This window comes from Balaenoptera acutorostrata, chromosome 5 (assembly GCF_949987535.1).
Source record: "Balaenoptera acutorostrata chromosome 5, mBalAcu1.1, whole genome shotgun sequence".
Lineage (NCBI taxonomy): Eukaryota > Metazoa > Chordata > Mammalia > Artiodactyla > Balaenopteridae > Balaenoptera > Balaenoptera acutorostrata.
In genome coordinates, this window is record NC_080068.1 from 47262470 (window position 1) to 47286947 (window position 24478).

Sequence of the window (24478 nt, forward strand, 5' to 3'; positions counted from 1 at the left end):
TTATTCGCTTCTTGTACTGCCTCAATTTTGGGATTATTCATTGTCTATTCAGGTATTCCACAGATGCAGGGTACATCAAGTTGACTGTGGAAATTTAATCCACTGCTCCAGAGGCTGCTGGGAGAAATTTCCCTTTCTCTTCTTTGTTCACAAAGGTCCTGAGGTTCAGCTTTGGATTTTGCCCTGCCTCTGCGTGTAGGTTGCCTGAAGGTGTCTGTTCCCCACCCAGACAGGACGGGGTTAAAGTAGCAGCTGATTAGGGGCCTCTGGCTCACTCAGGCCAGGAGGAATGAGGGGTACGGAATGCGGGGCGAGCCTGCTGCGGCAGAGGCCAGTGTGACGTTGCAGCAGCCTGAGGCGCACCGTGCGTTCTCCTGGGGAAGTTGTCCCCGGATCACGGGACCCTGGCAGTGGCGGGCTGCACAGGCTCCTGGGAGGGGCGGTGTGGAGAGTGACCTGTGCTCGCACACAGGCTTCTTGGTGGCAGCAGCAGCCTTAGCGTCTCCTGCCCGTCTCTGGGGTCTGCGCTGATAGTCATGGCTCGCGCCTGTCTCTGGAGCTCGTTTAGCTGGTGCTCTGAATCCCCTCTCCTTGCGCACCCCCAAAGCAATGGTCTCTTGCCTCTTCGGCAGGTCCAGACTTTTTCCCAGACTCTCTCCCGGCTAGCTGTGGCACACTAGCCCTCTTCAGGCTGTGTTCACCCAGCCAACCCCAGTCCTCTCCCTGGGATCCGACCTCCGAAGCCCAAGCCTCAGCTCCCAGCCCCCACCCATCCTGCCGGGTGAGCAGACAAGCCTCTCAGGCTGGTGAGTGCTGGTCGGCACTGATCTCTGTGTGGGAATCTCTCCGCTTTGCCCTCTGCACCCCTGTTGCTGCGCTCTCCTCCGTGGCTCCGAAGCTTCCCCCCCGCCACCCCCCATCTCCACCAGTGAAGGGGCTTCCTAGTGTGTGGAAACTTTTCCTCCTTCACAGCTCCCTCCCACTGGTGCAGGTCCCATTCTGATTCTTTTGTCTCTGTTTTTTCTTTTTTCTTTTGCCCAAACTAGGTACGTGGGGAGTTTCTTGCCTTTTGGGAGGTCTGAGGTCTTCTGCCAGCGTTCAGTAGGTGTTCTGTAGGAGCTGTTCCACATGTAGATGTATTTTTGATTTATTTGTGGAGAGGAAGGTGATCTCCACGTCTTACTCCTCCGCCATCTTGAAGGTCCCCAGCTCATTCACTTTTTCACAAACATTTTCCAAGTGCTGATTATGCTAGAGGACATTTATCAAAGTCCTTAGTGGTCAATTTAAACTTATTCTTGCACAGTAGACCTATAAACACTTCTTTTACACTCTATTTAAAACTAATGTGATTTCTGAACTTATTTATGCTATCATTCAGATATTGTTTAGTGAATATCTTTCTGGCAGTGAGTTCTCATTAAAAACTCTGCTACGAAGGAAATTCAGGGAAGAAAGGACAGTCTTTTTGTCAAGTGGTATTGATACAGACATCCATACGCAAAAGAAAAAAAAACCTTCAAGCTGTACCTCATACCACACACACAAATTAACTAAAAACAAATCACGGACTTAAATGTAAATCTGCAAATGATAAAACTTTGAGAAGAAAACTTAAGTGAAAAACCTTTGTGCCTTTGGGGTGAGCAAAGTTTTTTCAATATGATGCAAAAAGAATGATCCATAAAAATTAAATTGATACATTGGGCTTCATCACAATTAACAACTTCTGCTCTTCAGAAGATAACTTTAAGAGAACAAAGAGCAAGCCAGAGAATGAAATATTTGCAAAGCATATATCTGATAAAGGACGTGTCCAGAATATATAAAGAACCCTCAAAACTCAACAATAAGAAAACAACCCAATTTAAAACTGGGAAACAGATTTAACAGCCATATTACTAAAGAAAATATTAGGATGTCAAATAAGAACATGAAAAGATGTTCAACACGATTAATCCATGGGAAAATACAAGTTACAGCAACACTGAACTACTACCACACACCAATTAAAATGGCTAAAATTTTAAAAACTAATCATACTAAGTCTTGGAGAAGATATGGAGGAATTAGAGCTTCCATACACCGCTGATGGGAATGAAAAATGGTAAAAACCACTTTGGAAAACATTTTGTCAGTTTCTTAAAAAGTTAAAAATATAACTACTGTGCAATCCAATCATTCCACTTCTATTTTCCCAAGAGAATAGAAAGCACACATCAATAGAAAGAATTGTACATGAATGTTTATAGCAGTTTTATTTTTAAAAGCCCCAAACTGGAAACTACTGAAATATCCATTGACAGATGAATAGATGGACAAACTATAGTATTTCTGTATAATGAAATGCTACTCAATAAAAAGGAATGAGCAATAATACACACAACAAAATGGATAAATATCAAAATAATTCTGTTGACCGAAAGAATCCAGACAAGAAAAGAGTGTCCACTGTATGGTACTGTTTATATAAAACTCTAGAAATGACAAACTAATCTATAGTGATAAAGGTTTCCTCAGTGGCTTCCTGGTGAGAGGGAGTGAAAAGAATGGAAAGAAAGGATTTGAAGGAGACACCAGGAGAAATTTTGAGGGTGATGATATGTTCTTTCTTGATTGTAGTGATTATTTCACAGGTGTAAACATTTGTCAAAACTTTTTAAATTGTACATTTAAAATATGGGCAATTTATTGCATGTTAGTCATATGTCAATAAAGCTGTTAAAAAAAAAAAACCCAACTCTGTCCTGGTCTAGGTTACATCAAACACATATGAAAATTAGTGACCTTACTAGTCATAAAACTATTGACAAGGCCAAGCTGAGAAAATTTGGTTGTGACTTGAGTCTCTGCAGGGCTGAAAAAAGTATGCCCTGAGAAGGGGATATTGAATGACACAGTTAAAAGAAACCCAAAGATAGAAGATAATAGTGGACTAGAGATGACAGAATAGGTAGGAAGCCCCAAGGAAAAATAATATCTATCAGAAACACAAAGAGATTGGCTCCTGTCCTGACATTTAAAATTATGCTCTGTGCCCTCTTTGACCGCTGTCTCCTGCCCCACGTTGCTGCTATCGAAATGGTAAATATTGCCATTTCAAGAGAACAGTTGTTGTGGTTTTTTTCCCAATGTACAAAGGAATATAGTGGCAATATGAAAATGCCTAGATTTGCAGAAAATGACTTCTTTGTTTTAGAATTTGAAATGGGATTTGGTGAATAAACTTGTAAATGTTCAGGGAACTTTATCCCTGAGATGATTCTAAACATCACATTTGATAGCTCAGCTGTCAGACTGGGTGCGTCATGTCCTATTTTCCAAAACCAGTAAGGTAAACCTATTTAAATGATTTACTGAAACACTGTGGTCAGTGGTTGCCTCCGGAGAGAGTGTTCATTTCTTACATAGGGCTGTAAAACTTTAAAACCAATCCGTGCTTCTTCCTGACATATAGCTTCAACACCCATTTCTCTTTCAGCTAAAGCTCTTTCTTCAATTTAATCCTCCTTCAGACTCTTTTAAACAGAGTGTAATACCATATTTTGCTGTTAAATCATGAAAAATAATAGAATCTCTACCCTTTTTCAAGAGTCATTGTCAGATAGGTAATAGGTAATATACCACTTGAGTCAGTAATTTCGACTATTTGTATGCATTTCAGGTTTGCCAATTACCCTTCCAAGCTGTAAATTGCCTATTTTGAGAGCATAATTTGATTTTTAATGTTTGTCTTAACAGCCTGATTTGTTTTGTATTTTGATTTGTTTCACATTTTAGTAATTAATTTTGAGCTGACAATGTCTCTTCTAAAAGGAAGGTGGGGATTGAAAACCTTTTATAGCTACAGCAGTTTCATACTAATGTAAATTTCTGTCTAGTGCCATAGACCTTAAGCAAAAAATGTCAGGCTCCCTCTTCTTTTCTTTGGAAAGGAGTCATCACTTCTTTTCCAGGAGATATGCTAGCTTGAATTTCAAATACACACTGCATAAAACCCAAGTTTAAACACATATGAATAAGCAAAATTGGCCATAAGAAGTATATTCAAAACAGAAGTGATATTTTTCAAGTCATCAGTCTAAAAATAAATACCAAAATGTGTCTTGGGGTTATGTAAATGTATTTGGCCTCAGATGTTCTCTGATATTCATTCTCCATCTTTAGCCTACTGGCATAAACTGTATGGAGAAAGCAAATCTCTCATTCTGAGACACATCTTGTAAAACTTCTCCTTAAAATTACTTGGGAAACACAGCACTTCTGACTTAGATCTATGGCCTTTAATGCCCTCAGGGGCATTCTGAGTTATTTCTGTGGGATCCGACAAGTCTTTTCCTTTGACAAAGTTTTGAGAAAATGAATGTCAATGAAGAAAAATTAAGAAGGGTAAAAGTAAAAGAAAGAGAAGGAAATAGTACTTGAGAGGAAAGGGTGAAATAAGGGATACTCAGGAATAGAACTGGAAAGAAAACTGAATAGTAAAACTTTCCATTATTTGTAAAACATGTGAGGGAAATCTCCCCAAATTATTTAATAATTCCCTAATGAAACCAAATTACCAAACTTTGAAAAAGTCGGAATTCTGCTCTAATTTTTTGCCAGAGCATAGAAAAGCTTACGTCTTTTAACTGGCAGGCAAAAGAGGATTTGAATTGTCACTTTTAAAAACATTCACTATCAATTTAGGACATAATATATGTGAGAAAAACATGTAGAATTTCATCCTGTTTACAATACAAAAAATATGCATAAATCACAAAGAGAGAGTGATGTCTGAATGTAATGGGTGTTCCAGAGGCTGAACATTTTTAAAATTTCAAGTATTATTTAGAAGTATTGGACAATGTAGACAGAACAGAAGAGCAATGTTAATGAACAGTCTAGAACGCAAATGTTCTCTGAGAACTATCTGTTGGATAGTTAACATTTTACCTCAATTTACCAATGCAAACATCTCATAGAAAAAGTGCTTGTGTTTTAGGAGTGGAGAGTGAACTTGAGATCTGTTGGAAACTAGCTTTTTGTTTTAACTAAACTTTTTATTTTGAAATAATTATAGATTCACATGCAGTTCTAAGAAATAATTTAGAGAAATTGCATTTACCTTTCCCCAGGTTTTCCCAAAGATAATATCTTGAAAAACTACAATATCACAACCAGGATATTGACACTGATCCAGTCAAGATACTACAGAAACTTTCATCACCACAGGATTCCTCATGTTGCCCTTTCATACCCACACTCACTTCTCTGCCACCAGACCCCCTCTGTAATCCCTGGTAACCACTAATCTGCTCTATATTTCTCTAATTTTATCATTTCAACAATATTATATAAATGGTGTCATAAAATAAGGAGCATTTTGGAATTGGCTTTCTTTTCACTCATCATCATTCTCTGGAGAGGTGTCAAGGTTGTCGTAACGTCATGGCTGAGTCATATGCCATGTTATGGATCTGCCACAGTTTAGTTAACCATTCATCCATTGAAGGGCATCTGGGTTAGTTCTGCTTTTACGGTATCATGGATCAAGCTGTTATAAACATCAGTGTACAGACTTTTATCTTAGTTTACATTTCCCTGGAATAAATGCCCAAGAGTATAATTGCCGGGTTTTATGGCAATTGCATGTTTAGTTTTTAAGAAACTTTCAAACTGTTTTCCAGAGTGGCTCTACCATTTTACATTTACACAAGTAAATATGAGTGATCTACTTTGTCCACAACTCTGCCAGCATTTAGTGTTGCCACAATTTTTTTATTGTAACCATTCTAATTGGTTTGCAAGGATATCTCCTTGTGGTTTTGATCTGCATTTCCCTAACAGCTAACGAAGTTGAATATATTTTCATGTACTTATTTGTCAATAGTATATCCTCTTCAGGGAAATGACTGTTCACATCTTTTTCCTGTTTCTATATAAATTACCCATTTTCTGACTTTTGAGTTCTGAGAATTCTTTATATGCTTTAGATGCAACTCCTTTGTGAGATATGTGGCTTTCAAATATTTCTCCTAGTCTGTTGCTTGTATTTTTATCCTCTTAACAGGGTCTTCCACAGAGCAAAAGTTCATAATTTTGAGGAAGTTCAATTTATCAGTTTTTTCCTTTTAGGAATCATGATTTTGGCGTCAAGTCTAAGAATTTTTTGCCTGGCCCCAGATCTAAAAGATTTTCTCCTGTTTTTTTGTTTGTTTGTTTGTTTTTTTAAGCTTTATAGTTTTATATTTTACATTTAAATCCATGGTCTATTTTGAGTTAAGTGGCAGTTTAGGTATGAGGTTTAGTTACCAGTAAAGTTTATTTTTTTGTCTAGGGATTTTCAATTGCTGCAGTACTATTTATTGAGAGTTATCTTTCTTCCATTGAATTGTACTACAGAATGAATGTCTGTGTCCCCCCAAAATTCATTTGTTGAGACTTAATCTTGAATGTGATCATATTTGGAGAAGGGTCTTTGGGAGGTGATTAGGTCGTGAGTGCAGAACACTCCTGCATGGCATTAATGCTCTTATAAAAAAGGCCCCAGGGAACTACTTTGCCCCTTCTGCCAAGTGAAGACACAGAAGACACCTGTCTATGAACCAAGAAGTTAGTCTCACCAGACACTGAGTCTCCTGGCACCTTGAACCTGAACTTCACAGCCTCCAGAACAGTGAGAAACAAATATTTATTAAGTCACTCAGTCCATGGTATTTTTGATATAGCAGCCCAAATAGATGAAGATGGAAATTGGTGGGGTACTGCTGTAACAAATAGCTAAAAATGTGGAAGCAGTTTTGGAACTGGGTAAAGGCTGGAAGAGTTTGGAGGTGCATACCAGAAAAAGCCTACATTCCTGTGAATGGACCTTTAAAAGCGATTCTGGTGAGAGCTCAGAAAGAAAACAGGAGAGCTGTGGAAAGCCTCAGTCTTCTGAGAGAACACCTAAGTAATCATGAGAAGAATATTGGTAGAAATACGAAAGGTAAAGGCCATTCTGATGAGGTCTCAAATGGAAATGAAGAACATATTATTGGAAAATAGAGGAAAGCTGATCCTTTTCATAAAGTGGCAAAGAACTTGACTGAGTTGTGTTCGTGTTTTAGTGTTTTGCAGAAGGTAGAACTTGGGAGCACTGAAATTGGACATTTAGCTAAAGCTATTTCTAAGCAAAGTGTTGAAGGTACAGCTTGGTTCCTCCTGATTCCCTACAGTTAAATGCAAGAAGAGAGAAATGTTTCAAAGATGGAATTGTTAAAAAAAAAAAAAGAAAGCAGGCATAAGGATTTGGAAAATTCTCAGCCTATCCATATCTCAAAAAATGAGAACACCAAGGGTATGGCCAAGTAACTGTTTGATAAGATTAGAATGAATCGGCCATCTCAACAGAAGCCAAGAGCTATTCTCCAAAATGATGGAAGAATGATCCTGAGAGTGATTCAGACATAATCAGAGCTGCCACTGTCATCACATGCCCAGAGTGCAAGGGCCCAGGGGCCAACACATGAGACCTCAGCAGGTGCTGCCTCACATCATGGGCTCTGCTCCTTCACCCCAGTTCCTCAGTTGCCCAGGTGTGGCTCTAGTAGGCCTCAGTGCAGAGGAGGTCATGGTGGCCACTCCTGCGAAGAACACAGACAGCAACCTTTGGCAGCGTCCTCAGGACACTATTTCTACCAGCATATATAGGGCATGGACTTGAGGGGCACGGTTGCCTCCACCTAGGTGGAGGGGTGAGGTCCCATCAAAGAGCCACCGCGAGGCTGGGGCACAGGTACAGAGCCACTACGTGGCTATCCTGCCAAGCTATTATTGGTGTGGCGTTGTCACCCGAGTGGGTCTGGAAGGCAGAGCATCAAGCCAAGGAGGATCATTTTCAAGGATAAGGCTTAATGTTGCTTGCCCTGTTAGATTTTGAACTAATTTAGGACCCGTTACCCATTTCTTCTTTCCTATTTTTTCCTTTCGGGAAATGTCCGTCCAGTGCCTGACCCACACCACTGTATTTTGGAAGCACGTAACTTGTTTGGTTTCACAGGTGCACAGCTGGAGAGGAATTTGCCTCAGCATGAACACTTTGAATCTTGCATTCTCTTTACCTTAGATAAAATGAGACAGATGATAATAATAACAATAACCAAAACAATAACTGCTACAAAAACAATGGTCTGCCTGCCTTATAAGCTTTGGTTCTCAATTTCTAGTCAGTGGGCCACTTTTAAGAGCACTCCATAGGTAGTTCTCTTATTTGTTAGATGTTTCTAAAACAGCATCTTGATCCTTAAAAAAAAGCCTCATAAAAGCATTGTCATTAATACATTGTTAATTCATATTCCTGGTTATAACAGTTGGATATCCTGTCTTCAAGTAGCTGGATCTCCATTTTTCCTTCCTTGTGCATTCCTACCCTCATTTTCATAAGGTAAACACATTCTTTGTTTCTCAGAATGATCCTTGTGCCTCTTCTCCTTGTAAACAAACAGCTCTTGGAAGATAATTGCTAGGGAGTGAATGTTTGTGCTCCTACCCCCACCAAATTTACATGTTGAAACCTAATTCCCATTGTGATGGTACTTGGAGGTGGGACCTCTGGGAGGTGATTAAGTCATGAGGCTGGAGCCCTCATGAATTCGATTAGTGCCCTTATAAAAGCCACTCCAGAGAAATCCCTCCCTGCTTCCTCCGTGTGAGGTTACAGTGTCTAGGAAGCAGGTCTTCACCAGATACTGAATCTGCCAATGTTATGATCTCGGACTTCCCATCCTCCAGAACTGTGAGAACTAAATGTTACTTGTGCATAAGCCACCCAGTCTATGGTATTTTGTTATAGCAGCCCAAATGGACTAAGACAATAATAGACACTGGAGAAATGTTTGTTAAATTGAACTAAATCAGGGTCCACAGTAGTATAAGATGGTATTATGAGTATATCAAAATGACTAAGTTAAACACAAAATAAACTACAAAACTTCCCTTATGACTAAATCTATTTTCCTTTTCACTCACCCCTCCTTCTCACAAAAATATTTTGAGAATGAGACAAATCAGAAATCTAAAACAAATTATTTACCTAAAATTTTTTATTTTCCTATCATTATGGAGAAATTAGGCCAAAGCAAATAACTGGCAGCATTTTTTAACTTGCTACGTCCTAAATGCTTTGTTATTTCTGTATGTCTGTATTTAGAAATTTATTAAATTCCTGTATTTTAAGAGAAAAAAGATATGTCATGATTCAAGCTAGCAATGTTGTAGAGGTCAAGATGCCCCCAAACTTAACACTCATTGATTATTCTAAGCATGTCAGTGATTGTATCTATATGGCCTTGTGGACTCACAATACTTGTATTCAATAAAATAACATAAGGATTCAGTTTAGGTGTTTGTTTTTAGCCTGTATTTACTAAGTATGGGAAGAAAAACTCATCTTTTTTATCTCTGAGTAAATTCATTTTCTTTCTTTCTTTGACATTTTGTTACAAAAAGGGATTTCAACTCAACAGAGGAATATGCTTACCACTGATATTATGCCTAGTTAATCATTTCTCTAGAACAAAATGAACTGTGTATCCAAGTCTCCTCAAACTTTCAAGCTTATTTCAATGTGTGTCACTATAAGATGAGAGAGCCTGTCAACATTAACTTCTTCTTCCTAAACAGGAACACTAGGATACTCGTTTCTGGTTGAAAATTTGGGTTTCTGAGCTGTCTTCCTTCAGCCCCCACCCTCCAACACAGAACATGCCTGACATGAAACCTTTACTCCTGAGTCTTTTCCCACCTCATTCACCTGACAGCCTTCTCCACAACAGACATCTTATCAGACGTGACTGATTGCTGTAATCTGTACTCTGGGCAGCCATTAAGCAAATTACCTGAATCATTGCAAGGATTAGTCTCATTAACACATGATTAGCATCAAATTAAAATAATGAGTGTTTAACTTCTGATGTCTTCCAGTTGTTTGAACAGCTTGATCAGCCACACCAGGCTGGCAGGGAGGTGAAGGTGTCAAAGAGCCACAGACAAAAAGGGAGGCTACATTGTGCAAGACATAGTACAGCTAGCCAGCAGAAGGAAGAAGATCAGACTCAAACTGTTTGGTTGAAAGGTTTCCTCCAAACAGCAAAAATGCTGGGTCCAAAAGAAGGTTTTTTTCCCTCTCTTTCTCACTGACACTGCCAGCCATTTATCTGGAGCAAGGCTTTACATACTAATGATGCACTACCTTACCCCTCCCACATCCCGGATATCATTTCTGTAGGGCTTCCCTTTCCCAGAAAGCATGAAATGCAGCTTCTCTTCTTCCTTTCCCAAATTTTATCAGACTTAAAAATAAGACCCCAAAAGTGCTAGAATTACAGTAGACTGAGGATCTGAGCACAGTTCCCACAATTTTTTCCTTGGAAAAAACTAAACAAATATCAGAACAAGAGAAAGCTTGCATCATCTCTGGAAACTATGAAGAGCACCACTCTCTTAGTTTCTCACTCTGTAGAGAATTAAAAGAATCTCTGCTAGATCTTATACTCACATGGAAGTTTTGTTGGAAGCCTAGAGAACCAACTCACTATTTTCCTCGCCATAAAAGATCAGCATTTGAGAAAAGCAGTGGACAGGTTACAACGGCCTTTCAATTCCAAGACTAATGGCAAATTATCTGTCAGGTAGATAGGCAAGACAACCAGAGAGCCTGCATGGTCATCAGGCTTCCTGCATGAGCAGGTGAATGAAATAAGCAAAGAGCTGCTGTGATAAATTTCTTAACATGAGAAAGACAATATTATGAAAGGCACTGAAGAAATCCAGAATGTCACCCCAAAACATACCTCTTTGACATAAAAATTATTTTAAGTTGAAGGCAATTAAGAAATGGCAAATGCAGGAAAAGCTCTCTCTACCCTCCCCTTTTTATTGCCTAAAGACAGGATATAAATTTTCCTTTACTGGGCAGGCCTTGACTGTAAACGCAGAGATGACACCAGAGAAATCAGCAAACATATCTTACTCCTTTAGTTTCCTCCCATACAGTTACCTTCCCATAACTTGCCACCCTTAGAAGCCTGGAACTACTTTCCTTTGTCCTGTCATTTCTCTACAGATTTATTGTTCTTTGTTGAAGATTCTATATAAGCCAGAATTCTAAGCCACCTCTTTGAGTTACTCATCTCTGTGTACTCTCATGTGTTACACGCATGATACACATTAATAAACTTGTTTTTCTCTTGTTAATTTGTCTTTGTTACATGGACCGTATGATAAGTAGAGGAAAATTTCTTCCTCCCCTACAGAATAATCTAAGATCAAGAAAAAGTATGAAAATTACTACTGCTAATGTAAACATCTGCAGTTAGGTATACATTTCTCAGTCATATGGCCCCATAACCCCATGAACCATAAAGAGACAAAAAGCAGAATGAATTCAGATTAGACTTTTTCTTTCCAAAACTAAATGCTAAGAAAATTGCTTACAGAGTTTTGAGGGGGAAAGACTGAGATTCAAGGCTCATATGCCCATAAAAGTTGTTTTCAGATATGTTAGAATCACAGGCAATGTCACTCAAAATTCTTTGTGGAAAAAAAATTATTTAACTATATACTTAAATCAGCTAAGAAATAAATACCAATAAGAAAATAGTCATTATTTAGAATTTAAACATAGTACTATCAAAATAAAATACATAATATTGAACTAATAATTAATAAACTAGACCTGAAACCTGAGATATATAAGCAAAACCATAATGTGAGGGATAAATAGAAACCAGAAAAGCATGCTAAATGTATCATCTGAGCTGGAGGGGTGTGAATGATAATAGTTACTGTTTTACTCTTTTCATTGATGATAAGAGAAAAATGGATTCAAGTAAGTTTTAAAACACTTAGAATTTAGGAAACTATGCTTTCTGTGCATGCTTCCCAAATCTCTATAGAAAAAATAAATTTAAATGCAGTATATACAATAGACAACAGGTGGAAAGGAAATAGAAACAAAATAGAAATCTCTGACAAGATAAAAAGTAAAAATAATAACATCATCATAATTAATGTAAAAGGCTTTAGCAGCTCAATTAAAAGTAAAGACACTCAAACTGAAAGTTTTTGGGTTTTTTTAAGTCTTTATTTAACAGAAAAGGACCAAAGGGTAAATGGCACAGAAGTGCTAACTGAAGTTTTTAAATGGCAAAAGTATATCATATAAATACAAAGAAAGCAAGAGTAGCAATAAAATACTTATTATAAAATATAATAAAATTCACGATAAAAATTGGCAGAATGGAAAAAATAAAAGCTGAATAATAAGGTAGCAAAAAGTATAAAGCAAAAACTTATTGTGAATGTTTAGTACAAATTAGATGAGACATGAGAAAAGTTTAATATTAAAATTTGAGCCAGGTAAATTAAAATAAGCATTAATATGTTCCAAAGGGACATTTATACAAATCACTGCCACAGAGTACAATTTAATTAAATTACAAATTAATTTTTTAAAATTTAAATGAAAATACAAAACCATTTCAAGATTTCAAAAAGGTACACTCCTACCTAAAGAACTCTTAGGTAGAAGAGACGTACAATGAAGTTATTAAACACAGTTCAAAAAAAAAGTCTACTCTAATGACATATAGCTAAAGCTATATTCATAGTAAAATTCCTAGTCATAAATGATTATAATATTGTTCAAGAAAGACTAGAAACAAATGGAAAACTCAACATCAAAAACTAGACAAATAATAAGACAGGTCTCAATAATGCGGAAACAAACCTTAATACTCAATAAAGGTGAAATTTTAAAAACTCAATAAAGCTGAAATTAAAAAATTAACAAACATAAAAATAATAGATAAGAAAAAAGAAAAAAGTAGGCTTTATCTATAAACCCAGGAGCAATATCCTTTAAGAGTCAGTAAAGCAGACTGACATAAGGTTACAAAAGAGAGAATGAGAGAAGCAATATAACAATCCACAAAACCTGGAATAATAATTGAAATATAAGTGTAAGCATAATAGAGATTTAAAAATTAAAAAGATAACTTTTTATAACACTATGCAAGTAAACATAAATTTCTAGATAAAACAGATTATTTTCTAGGAAAAATATAAAACAAAATTAATTCAGGGGAACAAAAATATGGAAATAAATAGGTAGAGAAAAAAACTGGAAAACTTATTCAAAAATTCACCAAATACTCAAACTTACTAACAATTAAAGAAGGTTAAGTAAAAGCATGTTATATTATTTTCATCCATAAAATGTCACAGTTTTTTTGTTTTTAATTGTTAATGTCCAGTAATTATGAGCAGCAAATACAGAAAGTGATCCCTACCTTCCTGGAGCATCTTACTGATTTAACAGATGATGAAAATAGATAGATGATAAGTAGACAGATAGATAATAGACATATACATACATACAGGGACATATAGATGTGGAGTATATACAGAAGACTATCATCTCTGATGAAGTATCTCAGAAATTCTTTCCCAGTAACTTTTGATATCTCCACATTATAACTCCCACATAGAAGCTGAGGCAGCTACGGCTTCCTTTGAAGGCAAAGACATAGCAGAGAGAAAAAAACTCATTGCTAAACCTTGGCTTTCCGAACACGTTTGTAAGAAGCATTAGTCCTGAAAACCAGATTTCCAATAGCAAGCACCTCCTGCACCTAAGGAATCAATGGTTTTTATTTTTAGTTCCTCCAATTCTCATTTAATATTGCTAACCAGATCTAGAAGAGCTGAAACCACTAAGGTTTATTTTTTACTTGTTAACCATAGCCAAAGAAAAATTGCAGGATGAGTAACATGATTAAGAAAAAAAAAAATTTCTGTATTCAGGCAAGGAAATGGATAAGGAAGAGACAAGCCAGAGCATTTACATCCTAGTATGGGTCCTTCTCCTTGGTATGCTCCTGGGGACAAAAATGTGTCTGTGTGTGTGTGCACACACGTGAAAGCACACATATGTGAATAAAGGAAGACACCCAAATAAATCTGGAAATCTCAGAGCATAAGGGACTTGGGCCCTATCGTCCATCTTGGAGATTAAATGAGAGAGGGCCTTCTGTAGAATAAAAATAGTGCCATGGCTATTTTTACACAAGCTGAAGGCAGTTCCTGACCTTAGGAAACATGAAAGAGATATGAAAAATGTCCTATCCTCTTGAATAGTGGTGCAGAAAGTATTTGAGAATTAACTACCAGTAGGTATGTCACAAGCATGTTGCATCATGGCAGCATGAGTATCACCCAGTGACAGAGGCCATGGGGTGGACAGCCCAGAGTTGGGTTTCAGTGGCATTTCTAACTGATCTCAAAGGATAAGTACAACAATAAAAAGAAGAGTAGTAGTCACATCAGAAGAGGGGCACCATGCAGAGAGAGCCAAGAGCAAATCACACCAGCCACAGATATTCCAAAGCAAAATCCAGCAAGATTCATGGAACAGCACATAAAATGGTCACTTCCCATGTCTCATATCAAATACCATAATGATACATATATAGTTTAGGTGCTCAGACACCTTCTCAGAAATGCAAAAAGAAATAAAACAACCTATGAACCGAAGGAAAGCTCTGATAAAGAGTTTCAACTTTGAATTAACTGAATTTTCAAGTACTGAGCTTAGTAACTTCCTGAAAGAGACAAAAAAGATAAACTTGAAAGGATTGAATTATGTTTGATTGACAAGATTAATTTTCTGTGAATATTACCCTCACCAGACCATAGCAGAAGTGGGGGCTCGTGAGCAAATCAAATTCAGTTACAGAAAAAATAAGAAAATTACATTTCTACACTCCAATGATTATAAACAATATATGTTAAAGATACAGATATTCCCAGAATGCTATTAACTTTCTATTTCAATTGCTGAAATTGACAAGATTCCATGGCACCAGCGAAGAATAATTCCCAGGAATCTGTAAGCTGAAAAGGGATTCTGGAGCCTACACATGCCTGGGGACAATCAAATTTCAACAAGCCAGAAAAGAAAGACCTTGTTGATCACCACAGGCATTCAGTTGTCATCACAGAAAGGCCATGCCTTATATTACAACCTCTCTACCCCTGCATTATCCTACAGATCACACCAGCCCCAGCCCTACCCTAATAAATCTTAAAAATTAGACTCAAAAGTACAAATCTGATCAAAAAGTAAAGAGAAAATTAATCATGTGCCAGAACAAAAAAGCACTAATTAAAGAAATATAGCAAACTACTGAATCAAAAATTCTAAGCCTGCCAAGAAACTATAACCAGTAGAAACATCAGTCAATAGAAACAGAACCAGCAGTAACAGAGATAATACAATTAGCAATAAGGACTTTAAAGTAGCCATTACAAAGAATTTAAAAGATAATTTTAATGAAGGTACAGATGAGGACTCTCAATATGGAAATAGAAACTTAAAAAGTATATACAGAAGTTCCAGAACTGCAAATATTAATATTTGAAATGAAAAATTCACTGTTTTGTCTTAGCAGCATATTAGACACTGCAGAAAATAAGATCAGTGAACTTGTAGACAGGATATTAGAAATTATTCAAACTGAAGTACAGATAGAAAAAAATCCTGAAAAGGATGGGAGCCCACTGACCTTTGGGACAATGAGACAGTTAACATACATATAATTCTATTTCCATGAAAAGATGAGAGAGATTGGGGCATGAAAATTATTTGAGGGAAAAATGTCCATATATTTTCAAGATTTGGTTATTTAAAAAAAAAAAAAACACCACATATCCAAGAAGCTCAATGAATTGCAAGTGGGACAGATGCAAAGAAAACCATACCAAGGAATAGCATAATCAAAGTGATAAGCAAGAATAAGAGAAAAATATTAAAAGCAATCAGATAAAATATATTATTACCACAATAATACAAAAAGCATGTGGAAATAAGTACAGTTAAAATCTATCATTTAAAAAATAAATGTTGGACTTCCAGTTTCCAGCTCCACATGTAAGAAACTTGGAAGTTGCCACTCCATCCTAACAGCAAGTAAAAAGCTGAACAGACTGAAAAGTCAACGACTCTTTTTGGATCCATAAGAGAGGTAAGAACACAGTGAAACACTGTCCCCAAGATCGAAGAGACAGGTGAATACAGGGAGTCAAGGCTTACAAGAACAGAGATTCACATGTGGAAATTATAAGGGCACTGCTACAGCAGGAAAATCTGAACTGTGATTGATGAATTACTGGAGGCTCAGTTTGGACAACTCTGAGAATTAAAAACTCTAGGAGGATCTGGTCATATGAGGTTTCCCACAGTTTTCTGAGTTTTACCTCCAGAAGCTCAACAGGTTCTCCCAGTAAATACCGGGGGAAAAAAATCCCCTGGGGCTTCTGACAGGAGGGAGGGGAAGAAAAAGCATTTTGAAATACATCAGAACAGTCTGTTCTTCTTAACAAGTCCTGCCTTCAGGAGAAACTAGTTAACCAGCCAGAGCCTAACTTGCTGTGGTATTATCAGAGCACAACTGACCTGGGGAAAAGGAAATACCCAACTCCAGTTAGCTCTAGTCTTCCACATGGGAGAATGAAAATATTCAACTCCAGCCCATGTGAGACATCCTGTCCCACCTAAAGAGGGCAAAACCCCCCTGAAAAATACTTGTGAAGTTACCAGTTCAGAAGAGACTCACTAAAGGACTAAGACTTAATCATAGGATTATAGAATGCTCCCCCACCTCCCATACCCTACCACCACCTCACTGTAAGGAGTTTCTTTTACCTGGTACATCACGTCTGACTATCAAGAAAAAAACTATGATTATATATCAATAAAATAAATGACAGAAATGATACAAGGGATAAAAGAGAAGAATTAGGATTATTTCCTCATGATAAGATACTCCTACTGCCTATGAAGAGGTTCAGTGCTATTTAAAAGTGGACTTGGGTTAGTTGTAAATATATATTGCAAACTCTAGGGCAACCACTATCAAAAGTGAGAAAAGAAGTATAATTGATATGCTAAGAAAGGAGAGAAAATGGAATCATATAAAATGCTCAATTAAAACCACAAAAGGCAGAAAAGAATGGAAAACAAAATAGCAACCAAAAACAGGGGCAACAACAACAAAAATGGTAAATAATGTGGTAAACATTAATCCAACTATATCAACAGTCACTTTGAATATCAGTGGTCTAAATGCGCCAATTAAAAGACAGAGATTGTGAGAGTGAATCAAAATACGACCCAACTATATGTTGTCTCTAAGAAACCCACTTTAAACATAAAGACACATATAGATGAAAAGTAAATGGATGGAGAAAAATGTGTCATGATAACACTATTCAAAAGAAAGAAGGAGTAGCTATGCTAATTTCAGACAAAGCTGACTTCAATACAAGGAAAGTTATTCCTATTTATCTCATACAATTCTGACATTAATTCCAGTGTGTGTGTTTTTCCACATCGCCAAGCAATTCTGTGACACCAGCTGGGAGTCCCACAATTCAACTCAGTTCTGACACTATCTACCTGGCATAGCATCAGATCCACAGTTTAAGGGTTCAGTCCTACATGACTGCCTCCCACCCTAATTCAGACACCAATCACCAGTCCCGGTTGTCACCTGGGCTTCTGACCAACTGGCTATAGATTGGAGGCTCACATGACCTCCTTGGGTTGGATTAATTTGCTAGAGCAGCTCACAGAACTCAGAGAAACATTTTACTTACTAGATTACCAGTTTATTATGAAAGGACAGAACCCAAAAACAGCAAAGTATATGGGAAGGGGCATGGAGCATCTATTCTGCCTCTGAGCACACCACTCTCCCATCACCTCCATGTGTTCACTAGACTGGATGCTCTCCAAACCCTGTCCTTTGGGGGTTTTATGGAGGCTTCAGTACAGAGACATGATTGATGAAATCACTGGTCATTGGTGACTAACTCAATCTCCAGCCCCTCTTCTCCTCCTGGAGGTCTGGGGGTGGGACTGAAATATCCAACTCTCTAATCACAAGGTTGGTTCCTCTGGTGAACAGCTCCCATCCTTAGGTGACCCATCTTTCCAAAAGTCACCTCATTAACATAACAAAAGACACCTTTATTTCATCACCTAGTAATGATAGAATTCAAAGGGTTTAAGAACTCTTGTGCCAGGAACAGTGACAAAAACCAAATATATATTTCTTATTATAAATTATAATATCACACATGAAATATCCAGAACAGTCAAATACATAGAGATAGAGAGTAGACAGGGGTTTCCAGGGACTGGGGTGGGAGGAGAATATGAGGAGTGATTTGTAATGGGTAGAGTTTTGGAGGTGATGAAAATGTTCTAAAATTAGATAGTGGTGATGGTTGCACAAGATTGTGAACATACTAAAAATCACTGAAGTTATGCAACTTTAGAGGTAGACCGTATGTTATGTAAATTATATCTCAATATGGCTATTATAATAAATATAAATAAGTAGAGGTATGCATCATAATCATGGGTTAGATGACTATTTTAAAGATGTCAGTGTTCCCAAATTAATTTATATATTCAATGAAATCAAAATACAAGACTTTAGTGAGAATGGATGAGCTAATTCTAAAATTTATAAGAAATTGCAAAGTATCAAGAATAGCCTTGACAGGGGCTTCCCTGGTGGTGCAGTGGTTGAGAGTCCGCCTGCCAATGCAGGGGACAGAGGTTCAAGCCCTGGTCTGGGAAGATCCCACATGCCGCGGAGCAACTGGGCCCGTGAGCCACAACTGCTGAGCCTGCGCGTCTGGAGCCTGTGCTCCGCAACAAGAGAGGCCGCGATAGTGAGAGGCCCGCGCACCACGATGAAGAGTGGCCCCCGCTCGCCGCAACTGGAGAAAGCCCTCGCACAGAAACGAAGACCCAACCCAGCCAAAAATAAATAAATAAATAAATAAATAAATTTATTAAAAAAAAAAAAAGAATAGCCTTGACAATCTTAAGATGAATAAAGTGAATGAATTACATTACCAGATATCAAGACTTATTAAGAATTCACAGTAAGTAAGACAGTGTGGCATACAGGTATAAACAAACAGATCAATAAAATTGAATAGAAAGTCAAGAAACAGACCTACATATGTTTAGTTACTGGCTTTACGGCAAATGTAAAACTGCAGTGCAGTAGGGAAATAATAATGTTTTGTCAATAAATGGGTCAATCAGATATTTATATAAACAAATTTTGACCCTACATTACATCATACATAAAATCTATTCCATATGGACTCTACATCTAACTTTGAAAGTATGACAATTTTAAAATCTATGGGAAAAAACATAGAATAATTTCTTGATCTTAGGGTATGCAAAGTTTCCCTAAACTGGAAACTAAGCACAAAAGGAAACAGAAAAATAACATTAATCACAAGTGAAAAAAAGTTTCCATTGGAATGCATTGAAACTAAGAACTTTTGCTCATCACAAGACAAAGGGAACAAAAATACCAGCCACAGAATGAAAGATAGTATTTTTAATAAATCTGACAACAAATTTGCATCAGAATATATAAACATTTCTACAGATCAATGATGCAGGCAACCTAACAGAAAAAAATAAATGGCAAAGGACTTGAACAGGCACTTTACAAAATAGGACATAAAAATGGCAAATAAACATATGAAAATGTACCTAATTTCATTAGTCATGAGGAAAATGCAAATTAAACCTACCATGAGGAATTTTCACTTCTGGTGTGGAAAAATGAGAATCTAATAAACTGATCCTTCTACAAATATTATCAATAAACTTCTGGACAATATAAAAAAGATAAAACACTAACTGAAGGCTCTGGAGACTAAACACAAGCAATCAGATTTTAGAAATTATAACTGAGAGTAAGTGTCCGGCATAGAGTCAGTTAAAATTTATTGTAACTTTTCCCTGAGAGAAGCTGAAGTTGAAGTGGGGCATACAGGAAGGCCAAAATGGCCATAAAAAGCCTGTAGTCTTTCTGGCTAGAATAAGGTACCTTCCCTGGCAATCAGAGCCACCAACAGGCAAGAGGAAGCCATGGGGAAGAAAAAAATATCGGAGAAAAAGAAGTCCAAGATATGTGTTTAAACTCAGCCCCAGTCTCTGGCTGATCTCTAAACTATGTATGCATAGGGTAAACAAAAAGCAGCTTGCAGCTAAGACCCAAAGAACTGAACTGAGAGCTGAACTGCTGTCCCCACAGTCATCACACTGTACCGTTAATTCATACTAAAACAAAAATGTCAACAGTCTTTAGAGCAATACAACAAAACCCAGAGTCTTCACAGCATAAGATTCAAAATGTTCAGGACACAATCCAAAAGTACTCAACATATTACGAGCAGGAAAATATGTCTCAGTCTCAAAGGAAACAACTGTCAATAGACAGAAAGTCTACTGTACAAATGTTGGAATTATCAGACAAAATCTTTGAAGAAACTATATAATTATGCTTAGTGAGGTAGGAGAAAATATCATGAATTAAAACAGAGGAAAACTCAGAAATAGAACATATAATAAAGAACTGAATGAAAATTTCAGATCTGAAAAATATAAAATCTGAAGGCTGAAAAATACACCAGATTGGCTTAAGAGTAAATTGGACATGACAGGTGAAAGTTAGTAAACTTGAAGCAAAATCAATAGAAATTAGACATTTTTAAATAAGATAATTTCAAAGATAAAATATACAGTTAAGCGAATCCCAGAAGGAGAGGAGTGGGAAAATGAGCCATAATATTTTTTTGAGGAAATACTAGTAGACTCCCCAAATTTGGTGAAAGATATGAATGAACAGAATCAAGAAGCTCAAAAAATGCCAATCAGAGTATAGTGTTAAGAAATTTATTCTTAGATGCAAAATAAACCTAATTTGTAAAAACTGAAGAGAGAAAATCTGGAAAGTATATAGGGAAAAAAGGATACACTATATGCAAGGGAAGAACAATTGAAAAATTGTAGATTTCTCATCATAAAAAATAGAACAACACCTTCAAGTTTTTGATACTAAACAAAACAAAACAAAAATACAATGCCAACCTAGAATTTTATATGCAGCAAAATATAAGTGAAATAAAGACGTAATGAGCTAAAGCAAAAAACAAAAAAATCCTACAATAAATACTAAGGCAAGTTTTCACCAGAAGTAAAATGATACCAGACAGAAACTGGACTCCTAAGAATGAATGAAGAGCATCAGAATATATGAATATGGGCATAAAGGATAGTGAGGCATGTGTGGAGTTAAGGGCCAATACAGTTGATATGTTTCTAAATTTTACATAAAGTGGTAAAAATCTTATCTAACATGACTGTAAAAACATAGGCATTTATATTGTAATCCCTAAAGCAATCAATAAAAATATAATGCAAAAAAATAGCTAAAAAAACCCAAATTTAAATGGAATTCTGAAAAATATTTAAATAACCAAAAGCAAGCAAGAAAGGTATAAGAAAGGAAAAAAAACAAAAGAGAGAAATAGAAAAATGACAATAATGAAATTATAAACCAAAACTCATATCAATAATTACATTAAGTTTAATGGACTAAATATTTTAGTCAAGAGATGGAGAATGTCAAAATGGATAAAACAGCAAAACCAACCATACGCAATAAAAAGATGACCTTTAAAATTAAGATTAAGATATACTGAGTGCAAATGGATGGGAAAAAAATGCTACGTGGTAAGCACAGGAAGGACGCCCACATTAATATGGTGCAAAATGTCCCAGTTCAGTTTCACCCCACCCAGACCAGCAAAGCTGAGATGTATAGACACAGCTAGGAACAAAGAAGAAAAGCTGGAGCTATTAATAGCAGACACAGAGCAGGAGCAATCAAGGTCCACAGAGATCTGCTCTGAAGATAAACTCAGCAGATTTTGCCACTAAAGAAGGGCCAGCACAGCCACCGTGGAGCCCTACATATTTCACCAGCTTTCGCCCCGTGGGTATTCATATTAGTGGACACCTGAGCCTCTCTGTTCCCTCCCCTTCCGCTCCTGCCAGAGCGTCGGAATCACACCAGCGGCCACCTCAGGCCTCTGTGGCTGCAGAATGCAGGACACCAACCTAGACAACTCCAGCTGACACTCACTGCTGTGCACGGGCTCCGGGTTAGCCACTCCAGCTGTGCAGCTGCATGCCACCAGGGTGATGCCTGTCATCAGCTCCCCCTGCAGTGCACACTGTCAGGAGATAAGTGAGCCACCACAGGAGAGCACGCTGATAGCCAGAGCCCCTGCAGCTGCCACAGTGAGCCTGTGGTTGGCCCTGGCCCTTGATGTCTGCTCTGGCTGCCTAAGTGTGTGTCTGCAACCATCCCTTGCCATTACATAGGCCCACGCAGTGGTCCCCACATCTGAATGTGTGCACAACACCGGCTCTGCCCACCACTGCGGCCTGCCCTTGTCCCTTGCTACTGGAGCCAGAGGCGCTGCCGAAGACCCTAACAGCCCTTGCAGTCACTGTGGACCACCTGCAGTTCTCACCAAGGACCTCACAGTTGTCCAGTGGTCTGAGCAGACAAGACATCATGTCCCCCTGGAACCAGTACTGTCACGTGTCCCCACATTTGGCACCCTGCACTGGTAGACCCGGGGTTAAAACATGCTCAGCGTGCCCCTCATCTGTGGTGAAAGTCTTCCCTTACAGAAGTCGGTCTATAAAGCCTGGAAGAGATAACTGCTTCTTCCAATGTGCAGACACCTACATAAGGCAATAGGGAAAAAAAAGAATCAGGGGAAACATGAGTCTATCAAAGGCATAAAGTAAACCTGCTGTCACTGTCCTCAAAGAAATGGAGATACAGAAATTACAAGACAAAGAATTCAAAATAAGTGTTCTAATGATGCCCAGAGAGCTACAAGAGAACACAGATAAACAATTTAATGGTACCAGGAAAACAATACAATAAAATGAGAAGTTAAACAAAGATATAGAAAACATAGAGAAGAAACAAACAGAAATTTTGGAGCTGAAAAATAAAATGACAGAACTAAAGAATTCAGTAGAGAGATCCAATATCAGCCTTGACCACACAGAAGAAAAGAAATCAGTGCACTAGAAGACAGATCAATACAACTATTCAATCAGAGGAGCAAAAAGAAAAAGGAATGAAAAAAGCCTACAGTGGAATTTTAAGGAAAGAAATCTTGTCACATGCTACAACATGGATGAACCCTGAGGTCATCAAGAGAAATAATGTATGGTCATTGGAGTCCCAGAAGAAGAGAAGAGAAGGGTTGGAAAGCTTATCTAAATAATGGCTGAGACCTTCCTGAACCTGGGGAGAGAACTGGACATAAAGTTCATGAAGCTAATACTTACTACTAAATAGTGCACTTAAAAATGATTACGATGGTAGATTTTATGTTACGTGTTTTTTACCACAATAAAAAAAATGCAAAAACAATCTGTGGTAATTAATCACATGTGTTTGCTTTGGGAATTAGGAATGCCTGTGAGGAGGGCCCCACAGGTGCTGACATTGTTGTATATCTTCATGGAGGTGTTGGTTACACAAAGAGCACATTAACATTTTCATTTCTTATTTGTGCACTTTTCTGTGTATATTAAAATTCACTAAAATTCAATAGAAAACTAAAAGTCAAAAGTTTGCTTAAAATAAAATATGTAAGAAATGGACTTATTTGAACCAGTGCATCATATTAATAAATTTGCATGTTTTCCATTTTTCCCTCTAGGACAAAAGACAACATGAAGCCATACAATTACCCACTGGTTAAAACATCACTGAATAACTCAAGTTTCATTTTTATTTAAACGAATGCCTCATATCCCTCATGCCTACATCCTTTCTGATTCAGTTTCTCCAGAAAACATACCATCTGTTTCCATAGAGGTGGGTGAGGGTTAACTGCCTGACTACTTGGCTGGGGAGAGAAGGAAGGAGCAAGGAGCAAAAACCTAGATTTCTTATTACTTCTTAGATGGACTTTCAAATAGTATCTTTGATTTTATCTCTTTTCTCCACTCTTGCCTCCCCTGGTATCACGTTCTTCCAATATCTGAGCTTATTCTGGCCTAATTCTGGGAAAATTACTTGCATTTTGGCAAGTGCCTCACCTGTGAGGGGCACTGAGGATGGATGTTCCCCAGTTCTGCTCAGTTCTCACTCTTCCAATCTGCTTGGGCTACAAATGCCCCTCACTTCTGTATATTGTTTTCCTTGTGGTTTTAGACAAGTTTCAAGAGAAGAGGATATAAAATTACTTTCAAAATGGAGGTTTCCTATTATATCATTTAAAAAATGAATCTCTAAAGCATTGAAACAAAGATTCGGTTTATCAAAACTCAATTTAAAAACAATGTTTTCAGAACATATATGATATCTTTCCTGGAAGTGTTCAAGGCAGGCAATGTTTCAGGAATATTTGTGGTTCAGATTTTTAAGAATTTTTTTCCCTTAATACCAACAAGGGGTGGAAATCAAAGTATAGAATTAGATGTCTCCAAAATCATATGATTTGGGGCCCTGTTAGCTGTAAATAAAGGTGACAG